Source organism: Phacochoerus africanus, chromosome 2 (genome assembly GCF_016906955.1).
Source record: "Phacochoerus africanus isolate WHEZ1 chromosome 2, ROS_Pafr_v1, whole genome shotgun sequence".
Taxonomy (NCBI): domain Eukaryota; kingdom Metazoa; phylum Chordata; class Mammalia; order Artiodactyla; family Suidae; genus Phacochoerus; species Phacochoerus africanus.
In genome coordinates, this window is record NC_062545.1 from 50,529,639 (window position 1) to 50,546,180 (window position 16,542).

Consider the following 16,542-nt stretch of genomic DNA (forward strand, 5'->3'; position numbering starts at 1 on the left):
CTTCTTTTCATTAACTTTGCTTTTGCAACATACTGAGCTTTGGGTACCACAAAGGGTTCAGAAATTGGGATGAGTGAAGTAGATCACTAAAGGATTATCCTTCATGGGCCCCGTTAACGGAATTCTAGAGCTAGAGTCACTTCGCCCTCCAGCCCTTTAGGGCAGCTATAGCCAAAGAGTAACCATAGCAACACCCACACCTCTCCAAGGACGCAGCAACCGAGTCCCAAACGATAGCTGCTCTTTCCCTTCCTCCTGCAAACTGAGCAGCGCAGGAGCCAGGCTCTTTATCCCGGATCGCAGGCTAGAAGTAAGAAACACAGCTGAACTCTCAGCATTTCTTCCCCGGTTCCTGAGCCTGGAGCGGAACCCGGTCAGGCTCCACACACTCGGAGCCCAGCCCTTCTGGGCGGTTCGCGCTGTTTATTGACGCAAACTTCCCGTTCTCGCGGGAGCTTGGGAGCCGGGGGCCGAACAGGGCAGATAGAGCTCTGGAAATCTCAGCTGGAGCTCGGGGAGAGCGGGGGGCGGGGCGCAGGCCCGGAGGGGCGGGGCCTAGCTTGGAGAGGGGAGGGCACGGGCGAGAGGAGGCGGGGGGGGCGGGGCCGCGCGCCGGGGACCTGTGGCTCGCAGGTAGCGCCGCTGGCCCGGCTGCCGAACTGGGTGACTGCGCATGCTCGCTGGCTGCCTTGGCCCGATTGTCGGCTGGCGGTGACGAGCCGGCTCCTCCGCGGTGGCGGTTGCGGTGGCTGCGATGGCGATGTGAGGGGCCCGCGGCGGGATGGTGCTGACCCGGGCGGGGCCGCCTTCTTCCAGCGAGACCACGGGCTCCTCTGTCTGCCGGGCGGTAGAGGAGGCCGAACCAGGCGAGAGGTGAGTCCCTGACGCCCTCGCGTCCCCGGCTCCCGACCCCACGACCCCCAGTCTTCTTCCCGCGGGCCCAGTAGGAAGCGGCCTCCTGCGCCCGGTCTTCGCCGGCCGTTCTGGCCCTCACGCGGCCGCTCCGGGTGGGAGCCGGCGCCGAGCGCCGGGCCGCTGAAGGTCGGTGGGGACGGCGGTGTGGAGCGCTCTCCCTGTGCGGAGCAGCTGCTTTCCTCCTGCCCCCCAGCACCCCCGCGGCCCGAGCCCCTGCCCTCTGCCCCCGCGCCCATGTCGCCGACCCCCTGCGCCCCTGCTCCCGGCCCTCCTGCTCCCTAAGCTTCGCCTGCTGCGCGCGCTTTGCCCTATCCTCACGCTTGGCCCGCGTCCGTGCTCCCCTTCGTGGTTCCGCTCCTTCATCCCCAGTGGTCCCTCCGTGGGAGGCAGGGTGTTTTTTGCTCCCCTGATTTCTTCTCTCTCACGGCGCATCTCTAGGTGGGCTCCTTTTCCACGCTCCTCCCCTCACCGACCGGGCTTCTTACTCTGCCACCTCTGTAATTTCTTCCTGGGCTCTTCTCATTTTTTCCTTTCCGGACTTCATCTTCGTTCTTGGGTGTTAGTTACTGACTGTGCGCTTTGCTTTAGCATCGCTCTGCGCTAGAGTTCATTCTGTGTCCCCCTCACTCCTTGAATCCTTACCTCTCTTGGTACCCTCCGTCATCGCTTTACTTCTAGTGGCCTTCCGTCTTTTTCCATCCTGATCCATTTCTACTCTCTAATCTTGACCTTTTTTCTCTCTAAAACTGTTGTTGTTTTCCTTTTGCATGGGTCGAGCCTCTTAACTCCAGTACGTTTTACTTTTTGGTAAATCTCTGAAAGGTACTAGTGTCTTTTACTTTCTACCTAAACTAGGTATCTACTCAGTATACCTAGTTCAGTTACCAGTTTAATAGTCTCTTCATTTTCTTTTTTCACTGACTAGAAGTATCATCAAAAGAGTGATAGTAGCAATAACCTGTTACCCTTAGTGATCAAAGCTTTAATTTTTAAGAATTATGTTTACCTGACATGTCAACGGAAGCAACTTTGGGACATACTTGATGAAATCATAAAGGCTGACCTCCAAACATAAGGTTAAATTTTGGAGATTTTATTGTCCTCTAGGAATATGGTTGTCCAAGAACTAGTCTTAAATGAAATTTAACAATTTGAGATTTTATACAATTGCTTTTGCAATTGATTGCATCATTTTCTTGATGGTCTCTGTTCTCTGTAATAAATGCATGCAGTTTTTACTGACTTAAAGAATTAGTGTGCCTACTAAAGGAGAAATATGTGAGAACAGAAATACTCGGTTTTTGAATTGGGAAAAAAAGACCTTCCAAACAGTTGTGGAGGGTTTTTTCCTCCATTTCATTGTGATCAAGATTTGGCTTACCAAAAAACTCTCCATATAAATAATGTCGTAGTATCTTATTTTAACGGCATTTGCTGAAGCATTTACTCTCAGTGAAGTTTGCCTTTTTTCCAGGGTCGAAGATCAACTGGATTATGCACTTCATTCTGGAATCTCAAAGCAGTCCACAAACAGTAAATTCTTCCTTACATTGTCTATGTCAGGTAGGAATTAAATTTTTCTGTTTCTGTTGTACAGAAGGGAAGCACCAAGACAATAAAAGTGTAGTTCCTTACTTGAAGTCATAGTAAAGGTAAAAGCAGAAGACACTGTTTAGGATCTGATGTCATGAAACCACACTTCTTTTGGAAGAACTGGCAGTTATCGCATATGGTAGGAGGTGATGAACTCCTCAGCTTTTAAGATTTTTAAAAAATGATTTTTCCAGAGTTGTGGTTGTGGCTCAGCAGTTAATGAATCTGACTAGCATCCATGAGGACACAGGTTCGATCCCTGGCCTTGCTTAGTGGGTTATGGATCCTCCGTTGCTGTGAGCTGTGGTGTAGGTCAAAGACAAGGCTTGGATCTGATGTTGCTGTGGTGTAGGCCAGCAGCTACAGCTCCCGTTTGACCCCTAGCCTGGGAACCTCATGTGCTGAGGGTGTGGCTCTAAAAGGCAAAAAAAAAAAAAAGAAAAAGAAAAAGATTTTTTCAATGCAAATAGAGATAACTGCTGCTTCTGAAGGAAGCCTTCCCATATTTCAAAGGCAAGTCTTTCTGTTTCTTGCTAACTATTCATTAAAAGTAAATGTGAAAATATTCTTGTGGGTATTTATAGTAAATCGATTTTGTGCTCTTAGAAATTAAAATAAAGACTCATGGTAGACAGCAGGCACAGGACTGTAAGTCAGAAAATCTAAACTATTATAACTCATGACATCAGTTTGTAGAAGTCACTTAACCTCTGTACCTCAAATATCTCTACCTATTATATGTAGAGACATTATACACATAATTTATGTATACATAATACATATACCTATTATATGTATTATATGTGAGTAAAAAGGTGGCTACCCACTAATCTTTCAAAAGCAAAGTAAGCCCTAATCATTTAAACATGCTTAAGGCCACCACAGACAAAAATTACCATATAAACACTTAATTTTAATCTCTCTGAGACTGTTGTGAGAATGTAATTGAATGTTTAAATTCCAGATCACTGCAATTTAGACTTTTTTAATTTCAGACTTTGAAAAGTTTAGTAGAGTGTGCCATGAACTATGTAGTAGCTTAGATTAATGTTCACATAGTGAAACAGACACTGCAGCATTCAGTATGTTTGCCAGAATTTGACACTGAAAATATGAGAGTTACACAGTCTTTGGTTACTTCCATAAATTTCTGTTGTCTTATGTTTTATCTTTATTTGCTGTAGATATAGACCCTTGAGAGTGGAGGGTTCTTTAGGGGATGGAAAGGGCAAGGATTTCCTTTGCTTTGATTCTAAGAATTAAGGAAATGCTTAGAATCCCTTTTTTTTTTTTAGGCAAAATGAGTTTTGTGATATGCTCACATGTATATTTATATAAATGGATGGAAGTGGGAGCATATAGATCTGAAGTGAGTAGTATTGTGTTTTGTTTTTTTTTCCTTGAGTTGTCAGGAAGAAGGATAAAAATGAATATGAATAAGAAGCAGAGTGATAACAGAAGAGAGCATTCCTAATGGGATGCTTAGGAAAGCAGAAATTGTTAGGCAGGTCTAGATTTTTCAGAATAGATTGAAACAACTTCATAGTGGGTTTTACCATTTTATTTTTAAAGATTGCCCTTTTTAAACAGCTGCATACTTGGTTATCAATGATGTACTAAATTTAAAAAAGAGCCATTTTGTTCTTAATAGAAATGTAAAAGTTTCAAGTTTTTTTTTGACCCAGGAATTATAAATATTTCCATGTGAGAAAACTGAGACTTAGGGAGCCTGAGTTAGAATTCAGGTCTGTCTGTTACCAAAATTCGTGGTATATTAAAGAAAGCAAGAAAGCGTAAGCTGTGAAGAAAACATTGCTTCTTTGAATATTTTTCAGAGAGAGGATTATACTTTCTGTTTTGGTTCTGAGCTTTGTTCTTTGTTGAGATAACTAGTAAGGTGAAATATTTTCAGGGATAGTGGACAGATCCCTGAATTGGGTAATAGATAATGATTGTGGTTCTTTCTAAATTTCTTCTTATGTTAAAAAGAGAAACTAGTTTTTGGCACTTTGGACTATTCCAGGGTTTTTAAGGTATTTAACATGACACATTAGAAGACATTCTGTATTATGTTACTAGCAGATTTGTTTTGTGGCATATACAACTGAAAAGTTTATATGAAGTACTTTTAATTAATTAAATCCTATTTTCCATGAAATATCAGAAGAAGCTTTTACTGGAGCTCCCGCTATGGCACAGACTTATGCATCTGTGGCATAGGTCACAGCTGTGGCTCAGATATGATCCCTGACCCAGGAACTTACATATGCTGCAGGTTCAGCCCACCAAAAAATTATTATTATTATTATTTTTTTTACTAAGTGTCGTATAATGAGCAATAAAAGTTCTTTCTGGATTTCTTTACTTCATTCATGTAGTAAGTCAACCTTTGAAATACTCTTAGAAGTTATTAACATTCTTTCTAATTATATTTTAAAATTATTTTTCTATGGATTTGCTGTCGTTTTAATGCAGTTATCCAAAATTACCAATGTTCAGAGAGTACTTCTTAATCTAAGTTCCAGTTCTAAGATGAATAATAAGGTATTTCCCTTTTATTAGACTACAACTGTTTAAACCCATATTTTAAAGAAATTAGAAGATAACAATGCCTTTAAATTTCAGAGTTTGTATTTGTAGATGTGAGGAATTTTAAGATTTCATGATTAGGGAATAATGTTAGTTACATGGAAAATTGAATAAAGTTAACTTATCAAATGCATTTTTCATTAATATTGCACTCTGATTTCAGCTTTTCTTTTAGTAGGGGCATATTTATTTCATGGCTTGATGAGTATTACGATCTATTTTCTCTAATAGTTAAGGTGTGGACTTTAGAATTATACAAATTTAAGTATAGGCCATGAAGTTAGACACATTTGAGGTTTTTGTCCTTTTTCCATTGTTTTTTAACTGTGTGACCTTGGGTAAGTTATGTAAACTTTTTACTCCTTAGTTTCTTTACCTGTAAAATGGAGTAATAATAGCTCTTTCAGATTCTTATGAGAAGCAGATGAAGTAACATTAAGCTACAGGTATAATAATAAGTGTTCCAGAAAGTTTCGATTATCTATATTTGGTTTGTATTTGATATTGCTATTTGGTCTATATTTGGTATCAACAGGATAGCATATAGATTTTCAAAATATAGTTTGTCTATCAAGTTATTCCACTTACCTTTCTTTTGAAAGAACTCCCTTTTACTCTCTTCCCAGAAGAGAAGAACTTAGTACTCTATTCTCTTCTTAACTATTCCTATGATTTGTGTAGTATGGTATATGGCTGGCCCTCAGGAGTTCATTCTGATGAGTGGTGAGTTGCAGCAAGAGGTTCTCAACCAGTGATTTCCCTTACTTTGTGTGTCCCCTCTACTCTAGTGATTCTGTTATCTCGTCTTCATTGTGAATCACTTTTTGAAATGACAGATGCTACTGATGAAAGGGTGTTGTGTGTGTAAATAATTGTGAAGGCATAAAGAAGGTTAAAAGCCATCTCAGTGGTGGTGATCTTCAGAGTCAGGAGAGTGCCAGGTGGCTTGGCTGTTTTAGAGTATGATATATCCAGTGATTTGGCATGTTTAACTCCTGAAAGAAGGACCTTACAAAACTGGGCAGGGTGTCAAGGCCTCAGCCATTCCAAAAAGGAACTGGATGAAAATCAAGAAATAAAACCATAGGTCAGATATTTAGACTGAACCAGCCAACACACACTTAACCAACTTAGGAGGCCAGAATTATACCAGCAGGATTGGAGGTACCAGACTAAGACAGACATCATGGGCTGATTGTTCTCAGTTTATCGCTGTATGGTGTGACTTGGTCACGATTAGCTCAGACTTACGGACCTGACCCTTGTGGACTGGAGTTCTGCTATGCCCCAAGTGAGTAATACTTAGGTAAGGTGGCATCTTTCCCAAGAGACTCATCTCTCTAATCTTTTATTATTTACAAGGTTATGAGGATAGCATTCTAAAGGTTTGTAGGGGTGCCCCTGTTTGGAACTTCATGCTCTTTCCTTGGAAAAAGGCCCAAGAAAATGGACCCCAAATTGACTAACCTAGTATTAAATGAATTAAGTTAACCTCCTTCTAGATGGGAGGATTCCTTTGTTCCCATGATATTCCTGTTTAACATACTTAAATTTAACTGTACATGTTAGATGCCCTTCCTTCCCTTAGTCCCAGATCCCCGATGTCAGTCTGATTCCCCAGATATCTGTCATACAATGAGCCCCTCATCTAGTTGGGCTTGAATTTGATGTTCCTTCATTTGGTATCTGTTCCTGTGTGTCTGTCATAATGTGAGCATCTCACTACATTGAGTGAACATTTAAAGTTGTGTATATTTTTGTACACTATGGCCCCTAAATGCAATTTTACTACATTATCTAGTGTTCATCTGAAGAAACAGTGAATTTTTTCCTAAAGCTAGAAGAAAAAGTGAATGTGTTTTACTCATTGAGAAGTCATTTGTTGATTGCCAACATGGAGCCTTTCAAAGAGTAAGTCAGTCTGTAGCTGATTTTTGCCTTTCGTGGTATCTTTAGTACCTCACTTCTGCATACAGTTGGGCATCATTATTTGGTAGTATTACAGCTCTGAACCCATTTGTCCCATAGTTGCTAATTTAGGAATAGAATTCAGAAGCTGAAACTGTTGGCTCCATGATTGTTAGAAGTGGTCCCTTTATTTCTTGGGTTGACACAGTGTCTAGAATCTCCAGTTTGTTCAACCTCTTTACCTTTAGGAGAAAGAACATTGTCAGGACATCTGTTTTGGGTCCATAGTTCAAGAGTCAAGGCTGTTAGTCTTTGATTTCTCCAAGAAGGTCTGGACATCCCCTGTGGTCTCCAGTCTATTTTAAGGAATCTCTGAACTGTGCCTTTTAGTTTTAGATTATTTCTGTGTTCTCTTTTAGGTTTCTGAAACACTCAAAAATTCAGACTGAGATCAGAATGGTTAGCTATTGTTTAGGATCGCTGTGGGTGGTGCAGGAGCATCTCACACATTTTTTCAGATGTCCACACCTGGACTCCCTTTTGTGGATATTGGAGTCTTAGCTCATCTGATGAGAATGAGCATCCCTCTAGCATGAGAAGCTAGGCCCAGTGTTCATCACCCAGTGCTTTTTCTGGGGCAGTTACTATGCATTCAAGTAGTTAAGGATATGGCTTGTCATTCCAAGACTCTGATGTCCAGTAGAAATACGTGAGATAAGTGTAAATAAACGTTTTCTAGGAGTTACATTTTAAAAAATAAACTGATAAAATTAATTTTGTAGTATATTTTATCAAACATATCCAAAATATTATTTCAAGATGTGATCAATATAAAAAATTGAGATATTTACTTTTTTTTGTACCAAGTCTTTTCTAAGTGTGTACTTTACATTTACAGCATATTCCAATTAGTATACTACATTCTTAATAGTTAAAGCAAAATACAGTCCTCTCCAAACAATAAGGTTATGTTTAATATTTGCACTGCTTCAGTGTTTGGAAGTAAATGTAAATGGATTAAAAGTTAAAAATTCAGTTCTCAGTCACACTAGTCGCCTTTTTGATGGTTCAATAGCCACGTGTAGCTAGTGGCCACCATGTGGGACAGAACAGCTATCGAGGACCGAGGGTGTCTTTCAGGGAGTTCCCTTCAAGGCTCAGCAGTTAATGAACCCGACTAGGATCTATGATGATTCGGGTTTGATCCCCGGCCTCACTCAGTGGGTTAAGGATCCGGCATTGCCATGAGCTGTGGTGTAGGTCAGACTCGGCTTGGATCCTGCTTGCTGTGGCTGTGGTGTAGACTGACAGCCATAGCTCCAATTCAACCCCTAGCCTGGGAGCTTCATATGTTGCGGGTGTGGCCCTAAAAAGCAAAAAAAAAAAAAAAAAAGTGTCTTTCAGATTAATAGGAACTTTGTTTCTTTGAGAGTTGGCTGACTTTTCCTGAGATATTTACAAGGGGTTGTCAGATTGTTCTCCCTGTCAGGTTGGATTGTCAGAGAAATCCCTCTTTACATCTGAGAACCCTTCCGTGTAAGTTTCTCATTTAGTATCAGAAGCAGTTCCTGTTTGAGGGAGGTTCCCTGTGATGTCTTTGGATTGAGGTTTGTACTTTACTCAGCTAAGTTCTTTCTTAAGAACTAAGACATGGCCCAGGCAGGAGCTTGAACAGACCTCTCAAATTGTTCTGTTTAGGCTACTTTGCCAGGGCTAGGAGAACAGAATGAATGAACAATCTCAGGTAAGTCAGGGTCCCATAGCTTCAGAGGCTTGGGTGAAAGTGACACATCTGAGCTGTCTAACAAACTGTGCAAGAGGGCCATGAAACTCACAGATTCTGTGGTGCAGAGTTCCTAGATAAAAGGAAAGAAGTCCTTTCTTCAGCTTCTTTCATTCTTAAGAGAGGGCAAGCCAGGATTTCCCTGTTTCATGAAAGAGTCTTTGCCTGATGCACTGAGTAGCATGAGAATCTGTGTAAGTCAGAGATTGCAAGCTTTGAAGAATTTGCTGTGTAAATGAATTGGATTTTAACTACACGAGTTTTTTTTGCTTTTTGTATTTTTTTTTTTTTTGCTTTTTAGGGCCACACACACACAGCATATGGAGGTTCCCAGGCTAGGGGTCCATTTGGAGCTACAGCTGCCAGCCTACGCCACAGCCATGGCAACGCAGGATCCGAGCCGTGTCTGAGACCTACACCACACCTCACGGCAATGCCAGATCGTTAACCCACTGAGTGAGGCCAGGGATCGAACCTACAACCTCATGGCTACTAGTTGGATTCATTTCCACTGTGCCACAACAGGAACTCCTGTATTTGTTTTTTTGTTAGTTTGGGGGTTTTTTTTGGTCCTTCAGAGCTGCACCTGCAGCATATGGAGGTTCCCAGGCTAGGGGTCTAATTGGAGCTGTAGCCACCAGCCTACGCCAGAGCCACAGCAACTTGGGATCCGAGCTGCATCTGTGACCTACACCACAACTCACAGCAATGCCGGATTCTTAACCAAGTGAGCAAGGCCAGGGATCGAACCCACATCCTCATGGATACTAGTTGGATTCATTAACCACTGAGCCACGACGGGAACTCCTCCTGTATTTGTTTTTAAATTATTTGGCAGCATCTAAAATTTAGGAGATTTCACTTTTAGGGAAAAAAATTTTCAATTTCTACTTGAATATTTAGAAGCCTCTGATCATTCTGGCCCAGCAAGGATTGTCTGGAGCTGAGTAGCAGTTGCTCCCTATGCTGGAAAAGACCAGTTTGTGAGAAGAGGATCAGACTGATTCCCTTTGACTCCGAAAGTCCTCTGAATTTTTCTTTCCTTTCTCTTTTGCCTGCTCTCCTTTTCCTTTAGTCTTTTGACCTTTGAATTTTTTCTTCTACCAAGATATAAAAATAAAAATAATTTTTTTGTTTTTTAGGGGGGAATGAAAAGTAGATTTATTAGTATTATTCTGTGTATGTCTATATATGTATGTTTTTATTAGGGAATAATCAGTGAAAAGGGATGGAATTGAGAAGAGTTAGGCAGCAACAAAGAACAAAAAGCACAGCAGGATATGAGAGGAAAAGAAAAGGAAATTGCTAACAGACCTTGGACTTATACTGGTAAAGGAATTTTATCCTAAAAGTTTATTCATGCATGTCTGTTTTCAGCATATCAGTATAATAATTCCTTTCTTCAAGTCTGTAGGATTTAAATAGGAGAAAAATAATAATAGTTAATATTTATGGAATACTTAAAGTTAATTTATTAAGTGATCCTTATATCTTAAATTAAGTGTCTGTTGTGTATCAGGCAATGGGGACACAGCTGTGAATAGAGTAGTTAGAATTTCCTGCCTTCATGAAGTTTACATCTTACTGGGAGAAATAAGAAAGACTAATAAGTAAAATCTTTAGTTTCTTAGATGGAGATTAGTACTGAGAAAAAAATAAGGAAGAAGGAGATAGGGTGTGTCAGGAGAGTAGAGTTACTATTTTAGCCTACTTGAGAAGTTAACATCTGATCTGAGACTAGAAGGAAGGAAAGGAGTGAGTCATGTGGATTTTGGGGAGAGAAGAGTATTTTGTGGAAGAGGTGCAAATACCCTAAAGCAGGAATCTGACTTGTTTGAGGAATAGCAAGGAAACGGTGTGATTTGGAGTAGGCAGACTGGTAGGAGATGAAGTCAGAGAAGCTTTGGAAGATACAGATTCTATTAGGTAGTCATATAGGCCATTGCAAGCAGTACTGCTGAACATGGTGTGAAGCCGTTGAGGGTTTGGAGCAGACGAGAGAGAGATGATTTGAATTATTTTCTAATATGTATTATATAACATTGTGTATTACATGACTATAACATATAATATGTAATTATAATTAATATGATATATAATATAAAGGATCATCCGGTTGTTGCTTTGAAATTAGCCTTAATGGGGGGATATATTATCTAGAGTATAGGTTAGGTGCAGTTGCTGTAACAAAGTTATAAGACATAAACATCTGAGCAGTCTAGATAAATTCATCATCTGTGCTCCATGAAACCATTCCAGAATTCAGAATCTTTCCATCTTTTTGCTTTATCATTCCTGAAGGTTTTGTGTCTGGTCAATACTGGGTCACTATTAAGAAGATATTCCAGCCTGTAAAAAAGAGAATCAGTGAAGTCTAGGGCAAAGAATTTCCTTTTAAACAAATGAGGCAGACATTGCATATATTGCTTCAGTTTACAATCCACGCAGAGGATCACTTGGCCACGCTTGCTAGAAGGTAGTTGGGAAGTATAGTCTTAGGCTAGATGACTGTTTGGCAAGGAAGAAGAAAACAGAAATGATGAGTAGTCTGCCACAGTCTTCCTATTTGGCTACCTAGATATCCATGTGTATCCTTCATCCTACTTGTTGAAAACACTCCAGCTCCCTTCCCCAAAGTGCCATTCTCTTGTTGCAATAATCCAGTTGAGAGATTAGTACTTTCCGTCAGATCCACAAGTCCACTGACCTATAGACAAAACATAGTTATTTGTTTCTCCCTCAATTCTTGCACATATACCCAACATGGAGTAGTAGATCAGAAACAAGAGTAATAAAATTTTCCATTTGGACAAGCAAACAGTGAAAGATACATGGTGGTCTCTGGTTGAGAGTAATACTAGGAAGGAATGGTTAAGGGTCCTTTGCCTTGGCAGTGGAGTTGCAACCAACATGCTTAGTTCTGCTTTCTGGTGAGAATGCATGTGTTTATGTTCTATGACCCCTGTCTTTGCTCTCTGGGTGTTTCTTCCTCGAATTAACCTCTCTGATCACATCTGGAGTTGGTATTGAATGTTTTTCCACTTTGAGGGATATATAGTTTTCATAGTCAGCTCCCTCTTACTACAGGCTTGCCATCCTGCAGGTTATATAGTCAAATTCATTTCTCTTAGAAGTATAGTAGGATTCTTTTCTATTTGTCTCTGTTCAGTTCTGTGTGCCAGTGACAATAGCAAAACTCTTTCCTGGTGTAGTTTGTTTGTTTACTTAATGGCCACATCTGTGGCATATGGAAGTACCCAACACTGGACTGGGGATTGAACCCAAGCCTCTGCAGTGACCCAAGCTGCTGCAGTCAGATTTTTAACCCACTGCATTACAGCGGGAACTCCCCTGGTGTAGTTCTTAAGCCTGCCTTATTTATTGCCCTCAGTGCAATCTTCCACCACTTTCTCTCATTTTAATGGCCACTGTCTTAAAGTAGAAACAGCAGGTTCTGATGGGATGGCAGTACCCTAAGGTAATCTTAGTCACAGGGCTGCCTTCCTTCCTTTCATCAAGAAGTCTTAAAAGTTATGTGGAAAATTCCATTGGTAATTTGATAGAAGTTTCATTGAAGCTGTAGATTGTCTTGGGTAGTGTAGTCATTTTGACAACATTGATTCTTCTAGTCCAAGAATGAGGTATATCTTTCCATTTGTTTGGATTGGCTTCAGTTTCTTTCAACCCCATCTTAAGAGTTTTCAGAGTACAGGGCTTTTTTTTACCTCCTTAGGTAGGTTTATTCCTAGGTATTTTATTCTTTTTGGTGAGATGGTAAATGGGATTGTTTCCTTAATTTCTCTTTCTATTCTTTCGTTGTTAGTGTATAGGAATGCATGGGATTTCTGTGTGCTAATTTTGTATGCTACAACTTTACTGAATTCAGTGATGAGTTCTAGTAGTTTTCTGGTAGCATATTTGGGTTTTCTAGAACAAAAAAATTTAAGATTTGTATGGAAACACAAAAGACCCCAAATAGCCAAAACAGTCTTGAGACAAGAGCAGAGCTGGAGGAATCATGCTCCCTGTCTTCAGACTATACTACAAAGTTACTGTAATCAAAACAGTATGTTACTAGCACAAAAATAGACACATAGATCAATGGAACTGGACAAAAAGCCCAGAAATAGACCCTCACACCCATGATCACTTTTTTTACAACAAAGGAGGCAAGAATACACAGTGGGGGAAAGGCAGTCTTTTTAGTAAGTGGTGCTAGGAAAACTGAACAGCTACATGTAAAAGAATGAAATTAGAACATTCTTTAACACCACACAGAAATAAAATAGATTAAATACCTAAATCTAAGACTAGAGACTATAAAACTCCTAGAGGAAAACATAAGCAGAACACTCAATGACATAAATCACAGCAATATCTTTTTGGATCTACCTCCTAAAGTAATGGAAATAAAAACAAAAATAAACAAATAAGACCTAATTAAACTTAAAAGCTTTTGTATAACAAGGGAAACCATAAACAAAACAAAAAGACAACCAACAGAATGAGAAAACAGTATTTCTAAACTATGTGACTGACAAGGGATTAACTTTCAAAATATACAAATAGCTCATACAACTCAACAACAGAAAAACAAGCAACCTAATCAAAAAATGGGCAGAAGACCTAAATAGACATTTCTCCAAAGAAGACAGACAGATAACCAACAGGCACATGAAGAGATGCTCTACATCACTAAATATTAGAAAAATACAAATCAAAACTAGAATGAGCTATCACCTCACACTTGTCAGAATCATCATCATCAAAAATAATAAATGCTGGAGAGGGTGTGAAGAAAAGGGGACACTTCTACACTGATGATGAAAATGTAAATTGGTACAACCATTGCGGGGAACAGTATGGAGGTTCCTTAAAAAACTAAAAATAGAACTATCATATAATCCAGCGATTCCACTCCTAGGCACTATATATAAAATAAACACCAGGGACCTTACTATATATAGCACAGGGAAATATATTCAGTATCTTGTAATAACCTATAATAGAAAAGAATCTGAGAAAGAATACATATGTATAACTGAATCACTTTACTGTGCAACTGAAACTAATACAAGATTGTAAATCAACTATATTTTAATGAAAAGTTTTTTTTAAATTAAAGAAGTCTTAATAGGAGTCCTTTGAGAAAAGTACTCATATCTTATCTCCTGATAATGCAAATATTGAAGTAGTTGACTACAGGGACCCACATTTCTATTTCCTGTTTCTTTCCATCTTTGCTTGCAAACTGGACAGTTCTTGCCAGAGTAAATGCATCGGAGAACTACTGACACACATGAATGTTGTTCTTTTCATCTATTTTCCCTAAAGTTCTGTGCTTTTTGTGGGTACCTAGTTCTGTAAGTTATTATAGGCAACAGTTTATCAAATGTTTTGCTCCTATATAACAAGGGTCACCATTATTCTGGTAGTATTTGTTTCCCTGTTGCCTGCTACCCAAATACTAAGGCAGAGCCAGGTATTTTAGGATTTTGTTATGGAAGTATTCTAATTCTGATATTAATTTCTGTGTTAAGGAAAAGGCTGCTGTAATAGGGATCCAAAAGTTAAATGGCTTAAATGAGAAAAATGCTTATTTCTTCCCCAGATAACAGGCCTAGTTATTTAGGTGCTATGGATGCTATGTTCCATAAAGGAAATAAAGACACGAGAGGGATAACTACTAAAATGTTGGATCTGGGCATCAAATCCTAAGCCTGTGTTTTAGCCATTGTGCTGTACTTACATGTATTTATCTCTTCCTGGTGGCTGGTGAGCTCTTTGAAATATCAGCAACTCAGCTATACCTTGACTTATTGCTCTTCCTAGCTTGAGCTCTTTGAAATACAAGCAACTCAGCTATACCTTGACTTATTGCTCTTCCTAGCTTATAGTAAGTGTTCAGTAAATGTTTGGATGAATGAGTATCTGCTTTATGTCTGAATAAGTTAAGGCACAGAAACTTAACCAAACTTGATGAACAGAACTAGAACATAATCTAAACCCTGCACACAAGAATAGATGTATTCTAATAAATGTGGAGAAGCTGTCTTAGAGAAGAGGCTATTTCTGTGCAATGGGGAATATCTTATATAAAGGTTTTGATCTCCTTAAAATTACTTACTGTAAAATCTTTTGATATGATTATTAAAGTTTAAAATATTAATTATGGAAGGTGGTAAAGTCAACATCTGTATGATGGTGAGAAGGAAAAAAAATCTGTGAATAGTGAATGTGATTTTTTTTTTTTTGGCTTTTTAGGGCCGTGCACCTGTACCATATGGGAGTTCCCAGGCTACGGGTCCAATCCACAGCTGGCCACATCCACAGCCACAGCAACTCAGGATCCAAGCCACGTCTGCGATGCACTCCACAGCTCATGGCAACGCCAGATCCTTAACTCACTGAGCAAGGCCAGAAATCGAACCCGCATCCTCACAGATCTAGTCAGGTTCATTAACTGCTGAGCCACGAAGGGAACTCCCGAGTGAATGTGATCTTTATTCTAATATTTTTAGTACCTAAAATAATTATATCAAGGGCAAAAGATTTTTTTTTTTTTATCTTTTTGCTGTTTCTTGGGCCGCTCCCGCGGCATATGGAGGTTTCCAGGCTAGGGGTCCATTCGGAGCCGTAGCCACCAGCCTACACCAGAGCCACAGCAACGCGGGATCCGAGCCGTGTCTGCAACCTACACCACAGCTCACAGCAACGCCGGATCGTTAACCCACTGAGCAAGGGCAGGGACCGAACCCGTAACCTCATGGTTCCTAGTCGGATTCGTTAACCACTGCACCACGACGGGAACTCCAAGATTTTTAACTTAAGCTGTAAGTATTTGAAGTGTGGAAGAAGAACTATCCAGAGCATGTCCATGTAACCTTTTTTGTCAGAATATTTTAAATAACTCATAGCATATGTTTGTGTATACACACATACACACACACATTTCATATATCTATATATGTGTGTGTGTATATATATCTGTGTATATGAGTGTGTGTGTGTGAAGTTTCAGAAATCACTCTATTGAGGAAGTTACATATTTTAAAAAGCTTTTACATCTTACAAATTAATAAGCTTATATTATTCTGGGTATTCATGAAGATTGTTTCTAAACTACTGAACTAAGAAAGTATTCCTGTGTCAGAGTTCCTGTCATGGCTCAGTGGTTAACGAATCTTACTAAGACCCATGAGGATGCAGGTTCGATCCCTGGCCATGCTCAGTAAAGTGGGTTAAAGGAGCTGTGAGCTGTGGTGTAGGTCGAAGATGTGGTTCAGATCTGGCGTGGCTGTGGCTGTGGTATAGGCCGGTGTCTGTAGCTCCTATTCAACACCTAGCCTGGGAACCTTCATGTGCCGCAGGCGCAGCCCTAAAACGCAAAAAAAAAAAAAAAAAAAGGACTCCTGTGTTTATTATTGTATTTTGAAGTGTATGCAAGTGAATCATCACAAAGATGTAATGGTAAATGTTGATTTGTGAAACTGTAAATGAAAACAAATCACCAAAACTTATCCCTAAGCCTTATGGAGGATACAGATCTTTTAGATAAAAGAATTAAGTAACTCTTGAAGTATAGGTTTCCTTAAAATGGACTTTCTATGACTGCTTTTTTTGTTTAAGATGTTATTTTTTCTTTCTCATAGGGGGAACAATATTTTTTTAGCAAGTTTCAGTGACTGGAAGTACAACATTGGTTATTTAATTATATTAAAATGAAGTTTTGATCAGCAGAGGTAAGAATATGG

The 16,542-nt window shown here is 39.8% G+C and overlaps 1 protein-coding gene across 7 annotated transcripts in view; it reads left to right on the forward strand.

The window, feature by feature from the left end:
* The first annotated feature begins 614 nt into the window (after positions 1 to 614).
* Positions 615 to 16,542, forward strand: part of FAM135A (family with sequence similarity 135 member A) — a 138,221-nt gene continuing 122,293 nt past the window's right edge. For 5 of the 7 annotated variants that reach the window (XM_047760152.1, XM_047760186.1, XM_047760169.1 and 2 more), the window contains exons 1-3: positions 615 to 873; positions 2,390 to 2,478; positions 16,441 to 16,530. The gene's annotated coding sequence lies outside the window, so the exon portion shown is untranslated. The remainder of the gene's footprint in view (positions 874 to 2,389; positions 2,479 to 16,440; positions 16,531 to 16,542) is intronic. The other 2 variants (XM_047760204.1, XM_047760214.1) reach the window with 1 other exon arrangement.